Source organism: Branchiostoma lanceolatum, chromosome 11 (genome assembly GCF_035083965.1).
Source record: "Branchiostoma lanceolatum isolate klBraLanc5 chromosome 11, klBraLanc5.hap2, whole genome shotgun sequence".
In the NCBI taxonomy this organism is placed as follows: Eukaryota; Metazoa; Chordata; class Leptocardii; order Amphioxiformes; family Branchiostomatidae; genus Branchiostoma; species Branchiostoma lanceolatum.
The window spans coordinates 11,349,135-11,376,052 of NC_089732.1; the positions used below are offsets into that span (position 1 = coordinate 11,349,135).

The 26,918-nt window shown below is 38.3% G+C and overlaps 1 protein-coding gene across 3 annotated transcripts in view; it reads right to left on the bottom strand.

Annotated features, from left to right (window-relative positions):
• LOC136444760 (nectin-4-like) overlaps positions 1-26,918 on the bottom strand; it is a 64,226-nt gene that overhangs the window by 31,488 nt on the left and 5,820 nt on the right. For all 3 annotated transcript variants that reach the window (XM_066442491.1, XM_066442490.1, XM_066442489.1), the window contains one exon: positions 14,317-14,406. The gene's annotated coding sequence lies outside the window, so the exon portion shown is untranslated. The remainder of the gene's footprint in view (positions 1-14,316; positions 14,407-26,918) is intronic.

Below are 26,918 nucleotides of genomic sequence, written 5' to 3' on the forward strand. Positions count from 1 at the left end.
GAGGAGAAGAAAGAAAAGTGTGGTTCGTGATCAAGGGCAAGTAAGTCACTCAAGACAGTACGGAGAATACAGATGAGGGGGAACTCCGCTAAGAATCGACAAGGCGAGGACATTTGCTTGTAGATTGCCAGACATTACGGACCAGCAACTTTTCCATTAGGAACATCCCACTCTGCTTGTTGTCAGTGTGGAATTTGAAAAGTGGTGTCGACGTTAATGGGGGGAATGTAAAGTAGAATTCTGCTGAAATGCGCAGTTCATTGTCCGCATGGTAACAAGAGAGGCGGATATAGAGATATTGCAAATTTGCACCGGGAAGGCACTGCGATAAATAAAGACATGTTCCCCATATTATAAAACCTTACACAGAAATGTAATTTGAACTCACGATGAAATTGCTGCGTATATTTTCGTTGAAGCTTTTTGTTTCTTTCTTTTTTATATTCCCCTTCCAGTGGGAAGGGGGATATATTGTTTTTGCTTGCCTGTTCTTCTTCTTCTTCTTCTTCTTCTTCTTCTTCTTTCTTCTTCTTCTTCTTCTTCTGCCAAAAACCAAGTAGATGCGCGGTGGTAGCTCTACTAATGGTATTGCAGAAAGTTATATGTACCTTATGTTACAATGTACGGATGTTATATTTGAGATGTAGGTACCTGTAGGAAAGGTGAATACACCTGACAATAAATTATGCTAATGAGTACCTTATTTGCATAATCTATGCATAAACTTGTATTTCCCTTACCATAAAAGCTGTGGATGTCATCTTTGAAATGTAGGTACCTTTAGGAAAGGTGAATGCACCTGGACATAAATTATGGTAATGAGGACCTCATTTGCATAATTTATGCAGAAACGTGTACTTCCGTTACCGTAAAAGCTGCAGATGTCATATTTGAGATGTAGGTACCTTCAGGAAAGGTGAACACACCTGGCCATGACTTATGCTAATGTGGACCTCATTTGCATAATTTATGCATAAACTTATATTTCCCTTACCGTAAAAGCTGCGGATGTCATCTTTAAGATGTAGGTGCCTTTAGGAAAGGTGAATGCACCTGGACATAAATTATGCTAATGAGGACCTAATTTGCATAATTTATGCATAAACTTGTATTTCCCTTACCGTAAAAGCTGCAGATGTCATATTTGACATGTAGGTACCTTTAGGAAAGGTGAACACACCTGGCCACAAATTATGCTAATGCGGACCTCATTTGCATAATTAATGCATAAACTTGTATATTCCTAACTGTAAAAGCTACGGATGTCATATATGAGATGTAGGTACCTTTAGGAAAGGTCAGGAAACCTGGCCATAAATTATGCTAATGAGGACCTCATTTGCATAATTATCCATAAACTTGAATTTTCCTTACCGTAAAAGCTATGGATGTCATATTTGAGTTGTAGGTACCTTTAGGAAAGGCGACTACACCTGGCCATAAATTATGCTAATGTGGACCTCATTTGCATAATTTAGGCATAAACTTGTATTTCCCTTACCATGAAAGCTACGGATGTCATATTTGAGATGTAGGTACCATTAGGAAGGGTCATAAAACCTGGCCATAAATTGTGCTAATGAGGGCCTCGTTTGCATAATTTATGCATATCCCTCACCGTAAAGGCTACGATTGTCATATTTCAGATGTAGGTACCTTTAGGAGAGGTGAACACACCTGTATATAAATTATGCTAATGCCGACCTCCTTTGCATAATTTATGCAGAGACTTCATGGTAATGGGAGGGGAATATCCTGCATTTTCCCGAAAATGTTGCCATTCTAGTTTCCGTTGCGATTTGGGCTTCCTTGGAAACTAGATCAAGGTCGGTTATGTCGTCTGGCTTTGGTACTGCAACAGAACTTCCGTTTTTTGTATAATTTTTTTCCTGGGCATGTTAGGGATTTGATTTTTTTGTCGGCAAATAGATTTGATGTCAGGAAGAATTGGTGTAGGTTTGGGCCCCCTCCTTTGATACTGGAGATGACTCCAGTGAAACTACAGTGAAGCTAAGACTGAATGTCAGTGGTGAAGGCTGAGATGTAACAAGGTTGTAATATCATCGGCATTGTTAACATCCATCATAATTCCAAATCAATGTACAAAAATAAAACACTTTATCATTAGTAGATATCCCAATTAAACCTACTCAACTCCCAATGCATAGAAGTTTTTTTCTTCTTCACGAAACCAGGAAGATGGTATCTTAAAGATGGTGTCTTACAGACAGCATCTTAAACAGTTCTACTGTATTGCCCCGGACTGTATTCAGTGCACGTAGTGTCAATGATAATCCCTAATATAGTAAGCGCAGGCAGCGCATGAAAACGTAAGTAAAACGTCACTCAAGCGGGTACAACCTGACAGGCATACTGTACAGAAAACACTCACAATCTGAACTTCACTTAGTTCTGAACTCATATCAGTAAACTTCATCTATAAAGCTGACAAAGCTGACAGAGTATAACGTGTACATGTGGCCTGTATGATTATCGAAGAATGTCCGGGGAGCCAGACAGGTACGGTTGGCTAGAGAACCAGTTTATAGTGTTTCGGTTTCTCGGAAATCAGAAAATCAATTATGTTTTATAAGTAGAGGTCACGAATTTTCTTTTGGGTCGCCAATCAAGATATATAGCAGTTACTGTAAGTTTTACATGAAAAGGGAAACAGTTTACAGTGTTTCAGTTTCTCGAAAATCAGAAATCAATTGTATTTTATAAGTACAGATTAGGGATGAATTTTCTTCTGGGTCGCTAATAAAGAAATATTTGTTTCTGTAAGTTTTACATGCATGAACATATGGCAGACAGACATCCTAGACAGAATTTACAAAGATAACGCTGGAGAAACACCATTAGAATAGGCACAGATCACTTTTTTCTTCAGGGTCGTCAATAAACAAATACTAGTTGAACTGTAGGTTTCACATGAAAATATGACAGGCATCCTACACAGAATATATAGAAATAACGCTAGAAAGACACCATTGAAATGGCGAATTGAAGCTACGAATTTACAGGCAGACTACCCAAGAAACGACCTGCTATCTAAAACCCTTCACGTTCTAGTTTCATTTAGATGGTGTAGAACATATTGAACATAAAGTGGGGTCGCGGACCTTCCGGGATCCCAAGAGCAGAGAAAACAACCGAGAGATCACACTGGTTTCCTGTAAAAGCCTTATCTAAAAACTGCTTATTATCAAGAATAACGAAATTCCACTTCGTGTTAAGATATTCGACCCTGTTGCATGATAATATGTAGTGTGGTGCAGCCGTTGTTGTCATCTGTTGAAGTATTTCCTATCATGCAGATAAATGGATAGGCAGATGGCTAAATAGATACTATCATAAGATAAATACTTAAATAACGCTTAAAAGCTTTTCCTATCATGCATAACAATCAGATAGAGCAAAAGTATCATTTACTTTCTTGATACATATCTACCTATCTTGTCACACAATGATGAAGTCTTATGGTTAAACAACAACAGTGCTGTCTATCAGAGCACACCAATCGGGACGGGGGTCGGTACCGACTTCAGCGATCTTTGACCTGCTGCTTACGTCACACGTGCGGAAAAAAACACATATATACAGCACGTGGGTCGGATAGCTGAAGAAGACAGAGAGATTCGGTCGAAAATTCCACTGAGTCAAACTTTTTGAGTTGGAAAATATCATTTTTTTTTCACTTTGTAACAGTACTGCATTCATTTGTATGAAATGAGAGATGCCTGCACTGGCTAATTTATTTGAATTCCAATGGAGATAGAAAGCCGATGAGTACACCGTGTAAAAATCTATAGACCTGCGTCAGGCTAACATAGCTGACTCACACGGGTAACTCTTTCAAATGCCTATCTTAAAGCTTGCGTCACACTTTCAAAGACTGTCGACCGAATTTGTGGAAGGTTGCCGAATTTCAAAATCGCCAAGGAATCAAGGGGATTTTTCGCATGACAATGTAGCCTGCCACATTTGACGGTGGAAAATGTCCTTAACATTCCCTTTCAACTAGAGGCTACGACCGCGTCATGACCGCTGAGTGACAAAAGATTTGACAATTTTTTATTTATTTTACGTTTTCTTTGTTTTCTTGTCTTTTAAGTTAAACCTTTCCATCTGGCATCATATTCCTATGATGATATAAATGATCAAACAAATCTCATTTTGGTGGCTGCCAATGAGAAAAAAAGCCCTAGAGGTCTCAAACTCGTCGGACGCGTTATTTTTCTGCTTTGTGCATGACTCAGCTCCGGCTTTAAGACGAGACGTCATGATCAAGGTTTACGAGAAGAAAATTTATAGCAATCCTGTCCCTTGAGAGAGGATTTAAGTTGTGCACTTCGGCAGTATTTGAGTCTGCAACGACGCAGGTCAAGTAGAAGTAACTTGACCGGATTACTGAGACACCATTTGATTGGTAAACGCCTAGAGCTTTATTGCTGCTGTTTGGACCGTTGGAAGACACGCATGGCTGTTCAGTACCAGTGTGTATATATGGAGAGAAATGCGGTGGAATACTGAATAGGTACTTATCATAGTTGGGCATACTTTGGCCTTCCTGACATTAAAGTCAAACGCAACAGTTCTGTTACTCAGTTGGAAAGTACAGCATCAATCCTGGAGCCCCGTACAAAATTTCTCCTCTGTTGCCTTCTCAGCGATCATAAATTCAGAGCTTCGTTCTTTCACATGAAAATAAAATGTATGAGTGCGATATCAGGTTTCTACGAGTTAGGAATTCAACCCGCAGTGTCCAATTTGATGCTTTATAATAGATCCTTCGACGCTTCTTTAGCATTCTATGTGCGCAGTCTTCATCATTAAGATATCGCGAGATTTAGTGAGATCTCGTGATGTGTAGAAGCAATTACGACCTTATGTCGCATCGTTATAGTGAGGTAATGAAGATCGGGCCGACGGCAGCTGCCTTTTATGTTTTAGTAGCAACCTTATGTGTCTCGTGGGAACAGTTTGGAGGAAATCATGTAGCCACTTTCCCGTGTTTTTATCCTTCTAATCTGTTTTCAACCTATTTGTTGTTTCATGACGGCAAAAACAATTACGGCGAAATAAACAAATTAACAAGCTGCATGCCGTTAACGAATACATGAATTCAAGAGACGGGATAAGTACATCCACAAGTAACAATTCTAAGCCATCGGAAGCAACGTTCATATTAAAATTCATAATAATAATAAGACCTTGAAATTCTTATCGTAATGCATGGCTGCCAAGTAGGCATAACAGATGCTTAACTTTTCCAATTACTGTGCTAATGAACCATTCATACAGCGGCTGTCAAATTAGAATGACAACGACGAACATACACAGAAGGAAATACTTGCAAGTAGAGCCTTGTGAATATAGTGCTGGTTATAACAAAGCTGCATGTGGACACAACGTATATTATATGCTTATTCACCCTTTCTATAACCTAGAACTATCAATCAAGGTAATTTTCTGGTATGCTGCACACGGTGATGACAAATCATGTCATGTGTTGTCGACAGCACCCACATGTATGAAAACTGAGCTGCAATTCCTGAGAGGGTCCCAACCCTGATCCCTTGATTTTTACCAAAGTGATAATGTTGCATTTTCTATTCCAGCTCACGTCTTATTTGAATAGATTAAGGCTGTATGTATGTTCTCTCTTCTGGAAAATCGAGGAAATATTATACTGCAACAAAGGGTACCAAAATAGAGGGTTATTGATTTCAATCTACGGTGCACGGGGGTATGATTGCGTTTGCTTTGGGAACAAGGGTCGTGACATGAAATCGAAGGATCATAAATTCCACCACTCACGTTTTAAATGATGGAATAAAATAGCGCACAAAAGAGATGCTTGATAAAGCTGAGGATGAAGATACGCGTTCTAAATTATTCATTTGTATGCATATATATCATTCCGATTCAGGCTTAACTCACTTTCTAACCCTCCACTGTATGATAGGAGTTACAACTTTCGAAGCGAACGCTTAGAATGCATAACTGAACTCGACCTTCCTTAATTAATAAGTTTTTTCTGTGCAGGCCAAAACTATTCATTTGCATGCATATATTTCATTTCGATGACATAAAACTCACTTTGTGACCCCCCACTGTCTGATAGGAGTTACAACTTTCGAAACGAACGCCCAGAATGCATATATGAATTCGGCCTTCCTTTGGTTAGTAAGTATTTCTTTTCTTTTGCAAGGTGTCAGCATTAAAGTGGACATAGGTTCGGTGAGCCTGTTTATATCATCTTTTTCCAGAAATGAGGAAAGCATGTTGGAATCGATTCTACAACATTTTCACCACTCAGATGTCACATCGAAAAGTGTATGTCCTCTGCCAGCGGTCAATCCCCAAACAAGCTGCTAGGGGGGCCAAACATACACCACTTCTTCCTGACATCGAAAGCTCTCTTTCACAAAAAAAAACAAAAACAAGATAGCACGTCCTGGACAAAAGATATAAAACCCGGCGATTCTGCTGCAGTACCAGGGATAGCCTCCTGGAGGTCCAAATTTGACCTTGACCAACGCACATACCAAGTATCATCACAATCCACCCACACAAAGGCACGCACACAGAAATACGCCCAAAACAAAACCTCCGTTTCTCATGGATAGCGTCGACAAATTTTCGCGAGGGTCGGTCGGGTAACCGAAAACACAACATGTTTTTTTTTTTTTTTTTTTATTAAACAACAGAAGAATATACAGGACACAGAGGTGAAGTACTCTAGCTGAAGCTAATATTAAACATCACCTCTGGAAAAGAAATACAAGTTACATAGACAAGTACAATAGCAATGAGAAACAGCAATTGGGTCGTCCAATACAAACAAGCTAACAAACAAACAAACAATGAATATATCAATATACCTGAACTAAGTTTTAAAACGTCTGCTTGTCAAAATATAGTGCTGAGTCAAGCCTAAAATGTTACAGTTGAAATCATACGAAACAAAGGATGAACCTCTTAATAATAAATAAATGAAGGCTTGATCAGACAAAGTATCAATATCAAGAATAGGGGCTAAAAGGTTCCGTAGGTTGCCCAGAAGGTTGAGTCTTTGTTGATTGTTTCCTAGGCCAAACCATATGCTACCGCTACTTGATCACACATTGTTATATATAAAAGTTTTTTTTTTCATTTTATGTAAGAATGGATACAAGTATGTATGTACATATTTAAACAAGCGTCTTTGCATTTCTTTAACCTTGAAAGGGGACTGTAGTACCAAGTACTATAATACTCAAACCTTAATCAGGTCATTATGTGTACTAGTTGGAGCGTTTCTACCGAGAAATTGGCTTCTAAAAAGCTCAGTTCCGGACGCTGACTGTCTGGGTACTATCATCGGGAAATCTAGGTGCTTATAGAGCTATCATTATGGCGGATCTCCTTTCCAGACGTTGTGTTGCAATTGGGACACTAGATCCTCCTTAATGACCCATCTCAGACTAAAGGATTGTCCCAGGTAATCCTTTAGGATCTTCCTTTAGTCATGTTGTTATCACGCTGTTTTTAACTCATATCTAAATCTTTTTGTTTACGTCCATTGACCTTCAGAAGTTTAAGACTAAGACGTCAGAAAAAAAGTACGTCTCCCCAGCTTGTATGTATTATACTACCACACCAATATAAGATCTTAACTTGAAAGTTTATCTGTGTTGTGAGAAATCATTCTGAATCAAAGTTGAACTCTTATTCTTACAAAACAAATTGGACTTACCCGAATGTTCGACTGATCAACTCATAGGCAGTTGATTGCTCATTCCTTGACAAAGACTGTAGTTGACCAGTCGAAAATTTGTGTCCAATTTCTATGTAGAAAATCAAGTGTAACTTTAACCCAGAACATTAGATTTCTTCGGTTCGTGTATTTTATGCCCTTGTCCGTTCGCTAGAATTAGAGCACCGTTGCGACTTTCATGTAAGCTTGAAGTTGAGAATGATCTATATCGTCCTATCTACATGTGCAGATCCGTCGAGGTCGCTTGCCGCGAGGAGTACGTAATCTCTACACAGAGAGCAAGATATGGATCTAGTTCACGGCACGACATGACAAGCGAGTCACAGATGTGCCACTCTCAGTCTGTTCCTATCTCACTGCACTGAAAGATGCGTGAAAGATATGTGAAAGATATGTGAAAGATATGTGAAAGACACGTGAAAGATAAGGCCCTGGATTTGCTTCTTATCATTTCAGATGACGGCAGATTAGCTCTCTGTCACTATTGTTTGCGCACAGTTGCGATGTTGGAATGATTCCAATAGTTTTTCAAAAACATTAACATGGTTTAACCTGATAATAACATGTAATATAGGTACAAATTTGAGATACATAGAAAAAGACTTGATTGATCAGGAGCACGAGAATCTTTGGATGATTTGATATGGCACTGGACTGAAGCTGCATTAGGACCGTGTTCACAAGTCCCTGTCCCACTTCAAGGACCTTCTCACAACACTTGCTTTCGATCACTTTCCAACTTATGTGGGAACTAGGTTGGGAGAAGCCAGGAATCCATCCTATTCTAGCTCTAGTTCGCCCTTCTGGTCACATCCAAGCAGAATATGACCCTCCCAATTTCGATTTTTGAAAATTTATAGTCCCAACTCCCGACCATAGTTAACCTTGCTCTCGACTGACTCCTGACCATGGTCTAGACTCTGGAGAAGGTAGGAGGCCATGGTCGGGATATGTATGACAAGGGCTCACGACAATTTTTCATCTTTCGTCTAGGCTTGTAACTTGCTGCTCATAAAGTCGCTGTATACCTTTTTTTTACACAGTTCACTATTGTTTATTGCCTCGGCTGAAACATTACATACACGAAAAAGCCAAGGTTGCCCAACTAGCTTGTTGCTATTGTCAAGGGCACAGTATACCATGGTTCTGCAAATAAACGTCCAATAGTAATTTGTTTCAGCACAGTCACCAACCGGACAGGTTCAAAGATATCAGCGACTTTGTTAGAAGCGAAGCGAACAGGATTTTACTCAACTGATGCCATCGACCAGTTAACCCTACCGTGCCTTCAAAGAAGCTGATAGGAGAGATACAGGGAGATAGGGACGCACGGAATAATCAATCATTCACTTCTTTCTGCTGGGGGGAATAAAAAAAATTCGCAGAAACCTTCAAGTTGCCCCACGGGTAGAATAGCGATTGCCTATCTCTTTTTATGCCTAGGAGAAGGAGATAATTATCAGTCCAGCGCTTCGGGGACTTTGCAAGCTTCTGCCTTTGAGAGGTAAACCTCACCTTTCACTACAAGCATTTCTTGGAATGATCGGATCAACTGCCTAGGGTGATGCAGCTGATCAATTATCCAGCACAGGCCTGAGGGATGGTATCATCGGTCAGATATACATCGTAAAGTTTTTTTATTATGAATAATGTATTTTACACTTTCTAGGGAGTTAACGTTCATAGCCATTCGAAAGGAAAACAATTGCCTTTCTTTATGAAATTAGTTGCCTGTCTGTTACTGATTGCTCAAAGTTTTCGTTCTAATATACATCGGACAGTATTTTTTTACAATGAATAATGCATTTTACACTTTCTATGGAGCTGGAGTGTATATCCCTTCGAAGAAATACAAGAGCTTCCCTTGATGAAATCAGTTGCCTGTCTGTTACTGATTGCTCAAAGTCCATGAACGTGACCGAGCACCATTCTGCGGAGCTGGTGGATATTGCTGATGTTATCTAAATTGCAAATACCCCGTAGAGACCAGCACATATTCTGTACTAACAATGGTAAATGGGAGCCTCTTGGCATTAGCACGATAGACAATGAACAAATGTTTGAAACAAGAGGATGATAAGGTCATGGGTAACTAGTAAAACAGCTAAAGCATCTCTTGTGACTTCAAGCAACTGACTGTCATAACTCGACATTACGTTTTCGACAATCTTATTGTTGTAATAGCACTGCACGAAACACAATATTTCAGCACGCCTTAGAGCATGCTTAAATGTTTGTTTTTTTGCAAAAGGGTGCTTTACGAGTACTTTACGTGTGGTCAAATATCAGATTTCATGTAGAATAGTATGAATAAAGTTAAGACGTTTCTACTTGTGTTTGTTAACATTTCGGTATGGTGACAGATATATCATACTTCCATTGCCGAGTCGACCTCATAGGCATCAGCTATGACCTTGACCTACAAAAATGCATCAGCCATGATCTTGACCTACAAACATACCAAATATCATCACAATCTCTCCAGTCGTTCTTAAGTTGTACTGACCACACATATCCGGAACCATACACACACACACACACACACACACACACACACACACACACACACACACACACACACACACACACACACTCACACTCACACACAAATACATCCAAAACAAAACACAGCGTCGACTAGTTTTCCTAGGGTCTGTCTGGTAACTGGACACAACAGTTTATCCTGGGTCTAACAATATGTGACCCACCGCTACTCGCTCACACAGTGTTATACACTAGACAGACATTGCTACGCAGAGCAACTAATGTGATAGACAGTCTAACAAGACGATAAGAGCGGAAGCCAAACTAAAGCTGGGAACTAGTCATGAAAAGTTGTCACTTTGATTGATCACCGTCGCTTTTTTATAGATGCACGTGATTCTTCCTGTCAACCCAGCTCACATCCCAACAGATTCCAATCTACTTAGAACAGCTATTAGTCTGAAATGCGCCAGATATGTGGGCGGTGAGATAGTCCATCACTTTCCGCAGACTCCATTAGTTGGAGTGCTTCATTTAAAAATGGCATCTGCGAGAAACGTTGACGTCCAAGATAAGTTGTATGGATGCTGCACATTATCTCCGAAGCATTTCTTGGAATACAAAATTTGTGAGCGGTACTTCGGGAATGTAACCGGTAGGATGTAGGCAGGCACATGAGTAGAATGTCAGTGGTATATTTAATTTGTGATACGAAGTTGATATCAATCAACATCAACATCATGATATCAAAATCAACTTTAATCAACATCATGATATCAAATAGCAAATATAGAATATATTCAAAAATATACGATTGATATGATGCAAATAAACGTACAGGCTTAACCATTTAAAATGGCGGACAGTGTCTATGTGATAGTCACGTGATTGCCAACACTCGTACATACGTACATAGCCGGTCCACCTAGTCAAACCATATCCGATGCCAGTTGTCGATTCACATTCGCACGGTGCGGTATTGTTCCACTATGACAAGACGTTATTCATTCAATTACAAGCAAGTGCAACATAAATCCTCTTCTATTCGTAGCTTACTGGATTATCTTACATGATAAGTAAATGAACGGAATCCGTAATTGATAGGCTTATTTGAGTGGCTTTGACTACAATTACAGTAATAAAGCATTTACATGTAAGACCATTCATATCCCTGCTGGGACAAAAACATTACCACAACTAAAGTAGGGTTTTCAAGCTGTCAAATATGCTGCTTGTGATATGATAAAACATTACCAATGTTGGGTAAATTGGGAAATTTGGGTAAGTCCAATTTTTGTTTTGGCAATTGTAGTTCAAACTTGATTCCGAGTTACTCAATTACATTGATAAGGAACGCACCAATATCATATTTTGATATTAGTGGACGAAAGTTCCACTTGATGCGTACATCATAAGGATGCTAGCTACGTATATTCATACTGCACGAAAAGTGTGATTTACCAATAGTGGTAAATGCCAGGTAAATGTGGTAAATTAGATGTTTGCTTTTTTGTAAACATTACCAGATTTGCGCGGCATTTATCATCATTGGTAATTCCCGCTTTTCATGCGAAACTTCAACAGCGTTCCAGCTCTTGTTTATCCCTTACGCAGATGGGTCCTTTCTGATCGTCGATAACTGCATTATGTAGAAGCTCTCTTCGACACCTCATAATACATGTATACCATAAATCACGTCACGGAGCAAACGTTTTTGGCCAAGTGTCAAAATCGACTTTCGGATTAATTATTGTCAGAATTTCGATCAATCGTACACCTTCACCTGGCGGTCTCGACCATTCAGGTTGGGGAAAACATGTATTTTGTCAATTGACAATGCGGAAGTTTTGCACAAACGCTTTATGTGAGACTGTAACGTCTTCCTTTCAAAGCCCAGGTTCATACTCTGGTTTACACGGACGTAATAAAGGTAATTGACAGAAACGTCATTACTGTCTATATGGACATGTTGATTTGATTATATGGTCCGTTAAAAAACGTTTCCAACCATACTGTAAATCGTACACAAAGCAGCTACAAAATGAGGAAATGTGTGCCGTAAACTGCAAAGAAATATCGGAAAACGGATACCAAGAAGTAGGGTGCCGACGACAATTTCAAAGGCAGCAAGGAAGACATGAAATAATCTATTGTTCGGTATACCATATTTTGTTGTTAAGTCATTTGTTCAATCTTTATGAACATTTAGATTTTATAATGAAGGCAACTTTTTTCCCAACTTTTTTTTCGCATGCTCGCATCAGTTTTGTGGTTCCCAGAAGATGTCATCCATATAATCGAATCAACATCTTATGGTCTAAACACTCTTAATGATATACTAGTAGCTAGAATATGTTTGGGTTTCTAAATTGATATACAGCCACACGGGAGGAATGCATATTCAGAAGAAACAGACTCAGCAAGATTCGTCTTGAATCGAAGTTGATGACAGGGCCATGGGCCACTTACCCTGCGGTAAAAATGAGAATGATTTCCTCATTGAAATGCATTGAGCTATTTCCCAATACACTGCCGTCTATCCCTAGGAGGCTACGTCCTCAAATCAAGGTTTCACTCACATGTAAAGGTCGAATGCCAATCGGTTATTACTATGCAATCATACGTAATAAAGTCAAAGCGTATAAACGTATTTTGCTCATTGGAATATAAATGTAGTTTGCTCATTGCAGTATAAATATATTTTTCACATTGTGGATTCTATTTCGTACTGTTCCATATAGAACGTGTAACTTAACGATATGAGTTATACAAAGGTTCTTCGAGTTATATATCTAGAACTAATGTTAATTCCTATACTACTTTCTTATTGAAATTACCCGAGGTACGTGTTCGAGGCTATGAATATGTGGTGCTTTTTCTCTTCAAGTTAAGTTAAGCCTTATTTGGTTGTTTATCTTATCACTCCAATTGCTCAGACTGTCAGTGTCATCCGGATGTATAACCATTTTATATCGAACACTCCAAGATTTGCTGAGTCTTGATACTTGTCTACCATAGTGGAGAGAGATCCATAAAGTAGCCTGATTATAGATCTGTCTCCCTTGTCAACCGATAGTGCGAGCTTCTAAGAAGTCATTCAAAGCTAGGACCCCAGCGGATTGGTCTCATTGAAATGCATTGAGGTTACCATCCTTTGATCACCACGGTTGATCCCCAGACAAGGAGATAATAGACATTGGGGTCGATCTCATAAGCCTTTGTGACCGTCTAATGACAGGAAAGCGCTTCGGGACTCCCTGCACTCAATCGATTTGATTTTATGTTCGGATGGCAAGAACCTGAATGTTGGCCGTTGAACTCCGGTGATGCAATATCAGTTTCTCTTGCAACTAGAAGAAACCTGTCACCGAATTCACTGCACGAAATCCAATCTTTAAGTACACGTTAAAGCATGCGTATTTTGTGAATGTCTGTTTTACGTTTGTTTTAAGGAAGCATTGCGTTGCAATTGGGTTAAACAGGTAAAACGTAGTACGGAAATTCGCGGGCCTTATAGGAATAAACTTTAAATTCTGCGAAAACATCAGCTTCATTAACAGAAATACAATTGATAATGTTGTGAATTTTCATAATGTATTCAATCCAGTTGTTACCGATACCTCATTTAGGCCACAAAGGCAAGGCGTAAAATCCCTACTCAGACGCTGCAAATGTGATTAAAGCCATTCAGATGGCAGTTTACAGTCGTCAGTTTCGTCTTAAGTCGAGCAACGCCTCTGCCAGCATCTTAATGAGGACATTGCCCGTCTTGCAAGGAGTAAGTGTAGGTTACGCAGTGTGCAGGTATAAAAAACCTATCGATTTAAAATGCAATCGTAGCTATACAACTCAAAGAACAGAGATGGCGGCGTGAATTTTGAACGTTGACATGTTGCTCGGTGAATATTGATATTATGTATACGATATTGTTCTGATGGAATTTGCTTCATCGTAATAGCCAGTATACATGTAGCCTTACTTGTACATGTGGGCAGTCAACAACTAAGTTCAAATACATTATCAGATATATTCTAGAAAATCGGTAAAGAAGTGTAACTTACTAGTAATACCCTTTTCTGTTGGTAGCACGCTCCGCCGTCTTGTACAGATTGTTGTGCTGGTGCTAATGACTTTGAAGTTGGCTCACCGATGACTTTTATCTGCACAAACACAAGGGAACATAAATGAATCTAAATTGCTTTTCTGACGTCATAGACTATTATGAACCCACATTCAAATAATTGGTGCATTTATGAACATAAAGACATAACGATCGCTTCAAATTCCAATAAGTAGGTTCCTGTTGAAATGCAAAATCAGTATTGCTGCAATAATAATAGCAAAGTATTTTAAAATTCTTGAGATGCAATATATTTTAAGTACAAAAAGATCAATTGTGTGAACGAAGTACAAGTAATATTTTTATACAAATAAGAAAATGTTTAGCGTCACGGGACAAAAGTATTGTAGTCAGTCTGAGCAAATACTAACGTTGGTCTATTCTGAGAAGTTATGATATATTACTACTGTTCTATTTATTGGCATTAAGTAATATATATTCATGATATAAATCGCAATGCTAGAAGTACAAATAATGGGATGTCACTGAAATTAATACAAAATCAATTCAAGCTATGCTGGTATTTTGCCAAGAAGCAACCCTGGACAATACAATTCTCCCAGATGCAACGTAAGTCAATAAGGGTTATCCGATAAACCAGTAATGTTATGGCGATGTTTAGAAAGAAGTCGTGAATTGTTTAAGAAGTTTCCTTTGGAAATTGCAAACGTTTTCAAACAACTGTCTATCAGTAAGTAACTGTTCAGCAATCACCGTTGATAGAGCCTTCCTGTCTTCTTTAGCTAGCTGTAATTGAAACTCTTATTTTGCATTTGATATGAATTGTTTCCTTGTGATTATGTTCTAATTGTTATCAGCTATTATGAATATATAAAGGGGTTTAGTGCATATTTTTGTAATTTGTATGATTTTGTCATTTTGGAATTGTGTTTTTTTGTGTTATGTATTTATTTTAATTACTGTGCCCGCGCCATGCGTGTCGGTATTACTTTGTATGCAAATTGAATAAAAAGTACGTCCTCAATTCAGCTGTTTTAATCCGTAAAAATAGCATTTATGGCTGAAAAAAAGGAATTCAAAAGATGCATGATAGTCGTTTCCCGATATATCGATTCTGAAAAATGAAGGTGTTGGAAATCATCGACTGACCCACAAGCACATCTTCGGCTCATTGCCTTCTAAGGTTCTGGGGATGCCCCTGGGACGTTTATTTCAGTTTGAAAAACACCGAACAATTCAAACACCCTCATTATTTTATAGATATGTAGTTTATTGGGTCATCTAGCATCCCATTGCGACCAACATCTGAAATGACTCTGGTCTTTGAATGGATTTGGAATTTAAAGCGGAAAAAAGGCAGCTCAATAAACTGCTACATGTACATGCAGCTATAATACCCAAGAGTTCCCACTTGTAATAATTGCTGAAATGACAATATTCCTGCTGTCGCCCATACTTAACTTATATAATAACTTCATCATCTTCCACGCTAATTGATATCATTATGACCCTGCAATTTCAAACTGACAAGCTCAGACTGGCCCAATTTGATTTTTTCATTGCAGAACTCCCAGGGAGGCCTTGTGGAGAAATTGGGTCATTCAGACACTGGTACAACTAGGTCAGACGACCACCGTTGTCTGACGTATTATTGACCTCACGCATAACTAAATGGGAAGGAGGGCTGGGCTGGTATGGTCACTGCACTGAGCATTTATTATATGATACACACCGGCACGCACACAAATACATTCACACACACACACATATATATAACATACGATTGTAAACATCTTAAGGCAAATTCATGGTTCAATGTCATTTTCTTTGCAGGTTTGATTTGCATAGGCGCCTTTCTAATAAACATCGGCGTGCATTTCTATGATCAATAGATTATGATAGCGGCTACATTTTTCACTGCTTTCGCATGTAGAGTTAAGTACTGAAACCGTATAGATTTCTTCTATCTACGGAGCAATGAACACTGATTGGATGACATGATCACGTGGAAAGCATTGATTTAGCTACTGCAATTGCAAGTGTATGTTAAGTGTCGCAGTATCCATCACTGTAGCATACATTGCTAAAGTCATCTCTTTTAATATCAAAGGTATTGCTTACTGGTATATTAGTATATTTCATACGTATTTCTAAGTAAAACATAGGTGGTGCGTTTGAGACCAAAAGATTCATACTTTTTGCATGCAGTATTCAATCGATCGAAAACCTGGGATGAAAAGGGCATGATAAAAATGATAAAAGCTCATCTGCTTGATAATACAACGCTCTTACAGGCAACAAAATTTGTGTTGCTAAACTTATTTTCAATTCAACACCCATGTCTAGGACAAGGGTAAGTAGTACATGGATGCCACCAACGTTAATCAAGTGTTTGTACATGTAAAGCAGAAATACCCTTACATGAGTCCACATGTAAGCTGCCTTTTGATCTACCACCAAGTTACGTAAATCAAATGATTTGTAAAGCACCAACGCCTTCACATGAGTCCATACGTAAGCTGCCTTGTGCCTAATTTGTGTAACATGTACTTGGCCTTCCACAGCATTCATCGCATAAATACCGTATCCCGCACATAAGCTGCTCAATGTGGAATTTTGCGATAAGACCATGTTATTGTCTCCTTCTTACCACAAAGGTGTAAATGCCTTTGACTTAGTAAAGCACACTAACAGCACACAAGGTTAAGACGATCTTATAAATCTTCAGGGTTATACCATTGAGCGCATATGTTACGCTTCTTTCTAGAGATTCTCTCACCGTTTTACACTTACGTCATTACTGAATCCATTTTGTACACTTAATGTCTCTGGGGCCTTAATGCTTTCTAAAGTGCATGTGATATTTATACAATATGCTGCTGACAAAATGCCCAATTCAGGGCTCGAAATACTAACTTTCCACAATAGGTGCATTGGTGCACCTAACCTAAAAATGTAGTTGCACATAAAAAATGTGGGTGCACAACATGATTTAAAATGTCAGCAAAATACAATTACAAAATTACAGATTTTACTGCCTCTCCTATGTATTTCAATCCATAATTCATTAGCTAACTTCAAGGTAGTATTTTTCTGATACTTGCATATTTTGTACACTGATGTGCAACAGTACCTCTACTTTATAGCCTTTAAAAATACCCTAGAGCACTGGTGCACCAACAGTCAACAGTAAGGTGCAGAGCTTCAATTTCGGGTGCACAAAAGTGCACATGCTGTCATGCACCTAGTATTTTGAACCCAGTTAATCCTAACTATGCAGTTACCAAATAATAAATAATTTATATAAATTTTGCCTCTACAGGTAACATCCTATCATACATTCAGCAGTCCGACCTAATCCGTGGTGGAGGAGTGCTTCTCAAAAGGTACAAAAATTATGATAACGGGTCATAATGGTCGTTCCTCATTGATGATTTATAAAAAGGGTGCCAAATCCACTTATCGAATATTCCTGTCCAATAATTCGGTGAAGTGAAAGCCATAGCAGCGTAAAGTAAAGTGAATAATGCTATTTAGAGTACATAAAAGTAGATTGGGTGTGTCTTAGAGTCATCTAACCTTACACTCATCCACCACCAGACCTTTCATGGTATCTTGTGACCTCCCTCTTCCCTTCATGACATCTTTTGTTCCCCCTCCCCTAACGCATGACAACTCGGTAAAAGTGCTTTTGATATTACATCAACCAACTTTTGATATTACATCAACCAACTAATTACATACTATTAGCTCTGTTGACATCAGCAAAGTACAAGAATGATGAATAGAGCATAACTGAATCAACTATATATACCAAAGAATATCGATATCAAAATCAATTCACTGAATTACAAATTGTATACAAAATAGAGGTTGGACAAGCAAATTGGGTAGAAAGGTTTTGTTGCTTATGGCCAATAGCGGTATAAGTAAGTTTTTGTGCTTTGTATAATTCTATAATTTGTATGAACCACGTAAAAGCTAGCCCCCAGCTACTTGGGTAGCCGTGGCTGTATGCATTTCTATACAGAAAAATATATCAAATCAAATGAGTTTATGTTCGCCCTTATAGAATATCATCAAAAATCAAATCAACAATGCAGCGCACATAGTTCAATTATTGTAATGAATTGCTCCATGGTACCATATGGCATGACACAGAAGCAAGAAGGTGCGTCTAAAGCTCCCCATGTAAATCATTGGTATCAACAGGCACTGTCCCCAGAGAAAAGGACTGGGTGACGGATACCTACATCGAATGGATCATGCCATGTCAAGACGAAGAGGAGTAGCATTAGGCCATGTTGATTCGATTATATGGACGACATCCTCTGGGAACTCAAAAACTGATGCAAGCGTGCGCAAAATAAATCTTTGCCAAAATTGCATTCGATATGAAATCGACGTGAACAAAAGAATAAACACATAGTGTATGTGGTGTCGAACAATGGGTTCTTCATTTTTGTTATTTCACATCGTCTTCCCTGACTTTTGAATTGACTTTGGCATTCTACGGCATTATTATCTCCATGAAAAAAGGCTTTTTCATGGATATACTGTTTTGCTTGCGTTTGGTGTTTGTGTGTATGTATGTGTCACCGGACGCTTAAAGTCACCATAACTGTAGAACCTGTACATGGATTGTAATGATTTTTGGTATGTGGGTGGGTGTTAGGAGGAGGAAGGTCAAGGTCGATTTTGGGCCCCCTGGCATGTGTGACTGGAACTGCAATGGCGTATTTGTTAAAATCTTCAATGTAGAAGAACTGAAGAGTGGATCGACAGATCGTCATGTTCTTCGGTACACGGGTAGGTTAGACCAAGTTGTACACACTTAAGTGCAAACTATGCAAATCAGACCGAATTTGCATAAGTAAGGAGGTAAATCGTTTGCATGGGTGTCGTCGGATGCTTAAAGTCAGCATAACTGTAGAACGTGTAGATGGATTGTAATGATATTTGGTATGTGGGTATGCGCTGGGAGGAGAATGGTCAAGGTCGATTTTGGGCCCCCTGGTTTGTGTCCCTGGAACTGCAATGGCATATTTGTAAAAATGTTCTAAAGGGGTATAACTGAAGAGAGGAACAACAGATTTTCATGTTATTTGGTACGCAGGTAGGTTGGACAGAGATGTACACACTGAAGTGCAAATCATGCGAAGCTAGTGTGTTTGCGCGTGTGTGAGCGTGTGTGTATGTTTGTGTCACCGTGTGTGTATGTATGTGTCACCGGACGCTTAAAATCAGCATAACTGAAGAACGTGTGGATGGATTGAAATGATATTTGGTATGTGGGTAGGTGCTGGGAGGAGAAAGGTCAAGGTCGATTTTGGGCCCCCTGGTATGTGTCACTGGAACTGCAATGGCGTGTTTGTAAATATTTTGCAAGGAGAATAACTGAAGAAAGGAGCGACAGATTTTCATGTTATTTGTTATGCAGGTAGGTTGGACAGAGATGTACAAACTGAAGTGCTAATTATGCAAATTCATACTGAATTTGCATAAGTAATGAGGAATATCTACTCTATTGTGGGCTTTGAGGTCGCACCATCTGTTGGTCTCTTATCTAGGTCAACTATTTCCCAGGTCCCAACAGCTGGTGGTCAAACCACAAATGGGAACACTACCAAACCTGTATGTGGATACCCTTTGGCACATAAAATAAAACAACCAGCGGCAAAAACAAACAACTAGGGCAAATAAAACACATCATATATAAAAACAAATTTCATGGAGATTTTGGGTCTTCGGACTCTTGTTAGTTTTGCGATATTTTGTTGCATTTTACGACATATATTTGCTCGTTTTGCAGCTGCTTTGTACGATTTACAGTATGGTCGTAAACGTTTTTTTTTCTCTTCTTTTATATTTTGGAAACGGCCAAATCTTGATGCGTGCGCGGATGTCATCCATCTAATCGAATCAACATGGCTTTATGCACACCAACTTATAAACGCCACAGCAGGCGACGTACGCAGAGCCTCGTGTGGTCCATACAAAGTTTTTTTACGGCAATCTGCCAAAGCGAAGCAATTTTTCTGGATTGTAAACCGTGTATGGCGGATGCTCCCATGTCCACTGTAAAACGACTGATTAATGAGAGAGATCCACTAGTGTCACACAAGTGACAATAAATATTCCCTTTACTACTTGGAAGCATTAAGGAAATCCAAGTGTGCTTTTAATCCTGTTAGTTACAAGCAACCGTCTCTGATCGTTGTGACTCACCTTTTGAAGTCGACTTAATAAAATGTTAACGGTGTGCTTTCAGCAGAGGACACAAAGTAAAACATGACTATAGGCCAGTAGTCGCTAGCATGACGAAATAGAATTTCAAATATCATATAAAAGATTACTTTTGCATAAAACTATACCACACGAAGCATAATATATAGCCTGCTCGCTATATGTAGACGAATATTTGAGGGCAAAACAGATCAAGCATGAACTGAGTAACGTTATGTTTTTCGCAAAATTATGATGATAACGTACGTCAATATTTAACTGATGAAAAGTTCAAATGTCCGAGGAGTAAACCACGACACTTGTCAAGTGTATGCACATCACATTCAATGTTCTTGATCATGGATCTAATACTATAACAGTACTCTGTTGTTTGTAATGTAAATCTTATCATGTAGAACCTAGCAGAGATCTAACCCAAAGCTTGGGGAAACAGGTATACTTCTACTGCAACATGAGCTACAAAGAGCATTCTATCCAACCACACACTGTCGCACACTGTTTCATGTTGCTCATGAACCTGGCAAGATGCCAACGTCGACATCAGCTCTAGAGGCCAATAGAAGCTAAGGGTGATACTTCAGAAAGACAACAATGATAAGTCTTAACACGTATACTTATCCTCAACCTTTAGTTGGTTACCTAATGGCTTGTAAATAGAAATTACACGCAAAACTCCACTCTACATCTGATAATACACTACCTGACAGGACATCAAAATTGTGCTATGCTCTGATTACCGCGTTTCATCATTAGGCACGGGAACCAGCAAACGCAGTGCAATAACGTAATTGAAATTTAAGAATAACAGATAGCAACGTAAGGTCGTTATATTTTGACCCCATTGCAAGCTTGGGTGAACAATGCAATCTCATGAGGTCCAAAGATCAACGGTTACACCCCCATTCCACTGGGGTGGTGAGCTATCTGCGACCTCGCTGAGAGCTAAAATGTGTCAGAGTGCCCAACGAAGTTCATAGATAAAAAAACGAATCTTTTTACACCTTGTGTGTTTTGATGTCTTTCTAGTCTTTTACATTTTTCATGATGTTCCAATTTTGATCAAGGGCTACACAAAGACCATGCCGTAGTCCCATAAGCATCATTCACTTGGACCAACACCTGCTTCGCTATCTATGCCCCAAGCCTGCTTACGGCAAATCGCGAGAGAGCATGGGTGTACTAATAAACCCGTAGAAGAGGTGCATTGAAGTTTCCACCGGTGATTCACGTTTAGTTGTTATCAATATGATGTATGTCTAACTATATGTTTAAACATTAACGCACGGCGATGATTCAGCTCACTGGAATATTCTGGGACTGACGTCGCCGTACCCTTGTCAACCAAAATGATCTCATGACGTATGCTCACGTCATATCTTTCCATCGTATCATGTACCAATGGGTTTGCATACATCGAGCACGACTTCACATAATAAGAATTATAAAGTTGATTTTCTGCCGAAGAAGCTTCATTGTCACATCCATGCATTTTCTAAGACCCTAACTCTGTAAGAAACAAAATTTCAGTTCCGTTCATTTTATGGACAAATGTCTTTAGATTTTTGGAATCGTTTCACTGGATAAAAAGTAAGAGCATACAGCGAAAAGAATATTCCAGTCGTGTCAGGCTGAAGCCTAAGAAACAAAAACAAGTACCTGTCATTTTGTCAGTTTCTTTCATCTTATAGATATATCTTTTCTGATTTTTTTAAAATTTGTACGGTAGAAAAAAAGAGCATATAACAAAACAATATTCCTATAGCGTCACGCTAAGGCCTAAAGAACAAAGACCAGTCATTATTCAGTTTCTTTCATCTTTTAGATTAATGTCCTTCGATGTTTGGAATCTTTACGGTAAAAGAATAGTCAGAGCATACTACGACCAGAATATACCCATGGCGTCAGGCTTCAAGTCACGTAGCGTCACCATAAAGCAAGGTAACGCTGTCTGAACAGGACAGCATTAGACGTCATTTTGCTGCGTCAAATCGATAGATATGAAGCGCTGGTATAACAGTGTCTGTCGGATGGCCTCTGCGATGTGACACACTGTCTGAAATATTATACATACCATACGTGTTGGGAAGCTGGGAGGAAAGCGAACAAAAAGTAAGAGTCATGATAAAAGAGAAACTCAAACTTGATCCCCGAAAAATCGAGATCGAACGGGCACACCGTAACGGAAGATTCCAACCAGGAGAAAGGCCACGACCTATTGTCGCCAAACTCCTCAGGTTCAAGGACAGACTCACGATATTGCAGAATGCAAAAAACTTGAAAGGAACAGGTATTTACATCAATGAGGACTTTTCAGACGCCGTTCGACAAAAAAGAAAGAACCTTCTACCCGAAATGAGAGCGGCGAGAGAGCGTGGGAACATAGCATTCCTCAGATTCGACCGCCTTGTCGTGCACCCGCCCAGGGGCCCAACTAGAAATGCTGACAATTGAGATACCTAGTCTTGTATCGTTTTGCTGACTTGTATAATGTATATCATCCGAAATTAAGTATGGTTCCGATAACACCTCATCAAATGGGAAGAATATCTTGTCCTAAGTGTAACAAAGTAATCCACCCAAATAGTAATGCAGCAAATTGCTCTTGTTGCATGAAAATGTTTCACAAGAAATGTACCCCGATTACCAAGTCAACACAGCAGCACTGGACATCATGGATCTGTAAGTATTGTAGTAGTCTTTTTCCCTTTTCACATATGGAGGATAACGAATTTTACTCGCACTTCAATAGTACAACATATAATTATGAAGATTGTAACCTGTTGTTTAACCCCTTCACCCTCGACACAGAGAAGGAAACAAACTTCACTGACAACTGGGATCCAGATTTAAACTTTTACAGTAACTTCCTAGATTCAAATACGGGAAGTCCATGTGTTTATTACTCAGAAAATTCGTTTAACACCATGTGTACAAAGCCGGGCCATGGTACCCACGCGTTCTCAATTGTACACCTAAATGTCAGAAGTCTTCCACGGAATCATGACAGTTTTATTCACTATCTCTCTACACTTAAACATGATTTCTCTATCATTGGGTTATCTGAAACTTGGCTTACTCAAAGTACATCTCAACTTTATGACATTCCAAACTATACATCATTACATCGTTGTAGATCAAACAGAGTTGGTGGGGGAGTATCTCTCTTTATACGTGAAAATCTAGAGTTCATTCCAAGGGACGATCTAACTATACATACAGAAGAGGAAAATGTAGAATCTCTTTTTATAGAACTTCCTGCTTCCTCATCTCCTTCTGCAAAAAAAGTGATATTAGGCTGTGTATACCGGCCGCCTGACACTGATATTAAAGAATTTATTAGTCATCTTGCAACAACATTGGATGCAATAAATAAGGAAGGAAAAACATGTTTCCTTGTTGGCGATTTCAATATAGATTTACTAAAAAATGAAAGCCATGCACTAACTGCTGATTTTCTAAATATGTTGTTCCCGTGCAGTATTTATCCAACCATTTCGAAACCAACAAGAATAACTGATAAATCAGCTACATTAATTGACAATATCTTAACAAATTCATTAACAGAATCATACACATCAGGTGTGCTTGTAACAGATATTTCAGACCATTTCCCTACATTCTACATAGTTAGGAGTAATAGTAGAATGAATAGAAGTCAAAGTGAAAAACGTCGTTCACGCAAATTTACTAGTTCTAATATTAGTAAATTCAAAGATCTATTAGCCGTGGAAGCGTGGGACAACCTATACAATCTTACTGACGCAAATGACGCCTACGGTAAATTTATTCAAGTATTCACCTCTCTCTTTGAAAAATGTTTCCCCATTGTGACTCAATCCGGACACAATGTAGACAAAAACAAACCCTGGTTTACTCCCGCTCTACACAAATCATCCATAAAGAAAAACAAATTGTATAGAAAATATGTAAAGAATCCTAATCCAAATTCTTTCCAGACATACAAAACTTACAGAAATAAATTCAACACATTAATTCGCATATCCAAAAGAAACTACTATCATCAAAAATTTAAAGACACAACGAATGATATAACCAAAACATGGAAATTGATTAATGAGATTATTAATAAGAGAAGGAAGTTGAATGTTCTCCCCAGGAAACTTTATGAAGGTACTTTGGAAATATCCAACCCACAAGATATAGTTGATAGTTTCAACAACTTCTTTGTTAATATTGGACCCTCCCTGGCAAAAAAGATTGAGAAGAGCGACAGTTCTCCTTTAACGTTTATTAGAAATGTCTACCCATCTCTTAGTTCGTTTGAAGCACCTAGCGCATCCGAAGTTCAAAACATTATTTTTAACCTTAAGAACTCAGCTCCAGGTAAGGATGAACTAAGCACCTCATTGATAAAACAAGTCAGCACCACCATTCTTGAGCCCCTCACGCATATTCTCCAAATGTCTTTGGAGACCGGTATAGTCCCAACTGACTTAAAAATAGCAAAAGTTATTCCCCTTTTCAAATCTGGAGACCCTTGTTCGTTGTCAAATTACCGACCCATATCTATTTTGCCCGTCTTTTCAAAAGTTCTGGAGAAACTAGTATACAAAAGAATTTCGCAACATCTGGAGGAAAATAACATACTTCACGAACATCAGTACGGTTTCCGAAAACATCATTCAACATACATGACCCTCTTGAAATTAGTAGATAAAATAACCTCGGCCATAGAAAGGAATGAATTCACCATTGGAGTTTTTCTGGATCTATCGAAGGCTTTCGATACGGTGGACCATGACATATTGTTGGAGAAACTCAAATGCTACGGCTTCAATGGCTTAGTCTTCACCTGGTTAAAGGATTATTTATCAAATAGAAAACAATATGTCACCAATAATATGTACTCTTCAGACACAAAACCAATTTCCTGTGGCGTCCCTCAAGGTTCTATTTTGGGTCCCCTGTTATTTCTCATCTATATCAATGATTTAGCTTTTGTATCTGATGAAATATATGCACTATTATTTGCCGATGACACGAACTTATTTACTTCCCACTCAAATCTTGAATTTTTAGTAAGCAAAATGAATCGCGAATTAGACAAAATGAACAAATGGTTCCAAGCAAATAAATTATCATTAAACGTTAAGAAAACGAATTTCATTATTTTTGCGGGGAAAAATAAGAAATATAATAAAGAAAATGTCAAAATAGCGATCAATAACACACCTATTGCTCAAGTAACTCACACTTGTTTTTTAGGTATCACCATCGATGAAAAATTAACTTGGAAAAAACATGTAGACCTTATTTGCCAGAAAATTTATAAAAACATAGGTATTATCAGAAAAATTGTAAATCTGCTATCTCCAAAAACATTCCTTATATTATACTACAGTCTTATATATCCCTACCTAGCATATTGTAATATAGTATGGGCTAGTACATACGCCACAACATTAAAACCACTGCTTCTCTTACAAAAACGTTTTGTTCGTTTAGTTTCAAATGTCTCATACACATTCCCCTCCTCATCGCTTTTTCGTAATCTAAAAGTTATGACTATATATGATATTAACAAGCTTCAAACTTCTATTTTTGTCCATAAAATAATCAATGATAGTTCCTGTGTACCAAATCAATTCAAACGTCTCTTTCACTACAACTCGGAATTTCATCATTATAATACAAGGCAACGAAACAACTTGAAACAGATACAAGCAAAAACACAGCAGCGAATGTTCTCCATGATGTACAGATGCCCGCAAACTTGGAATAGCTTACATGAAAACTTACAAAACTGCAAATCACTACTGAGATTCAAAAACATGTTAAAAAGCTCCATTTTAAACAATCAATCCTTTGCTTAACCTTCTATTCTTTGGTTTTTCATTTATATCCTGCATGTCTGGGTGCATTTTTTGTGTTATTGACTTGTGTTGTTATATATGCTTCTCGTTATTTGCATCGTTATTATTTATCGAATTGTTTCCTTTTTTACTTAGTTGGTAATTTTTCTGTGTTCAGTTAGGTAATTGTTTCTTTAATATAATAATTTAGTTCTTGTTTTTTGTTATTGTTATTATTAGTTATTGATTTGTTATTTGTTACGATATTAAGTTGTCATTTTTTTCTCTATATCTTAATTTATCATTGTAATTTATTCTGTTTGAAAAATGGGGATGGAATATTATAGACCACATTGGTCTCTACCTTCCCCGGCACTATGTGTATTGACCTGTCATATGTATGCAAAATTCTTTTATCTGTGCGAAATAAAAAGACAAAAAGACAAAGCTGGTATGCACAGCTAGGGTTTTGTTATATCTTTGTTCCTTATTTTCTTTTCAACTGCGAAATATATATATACCCGTTGTATTC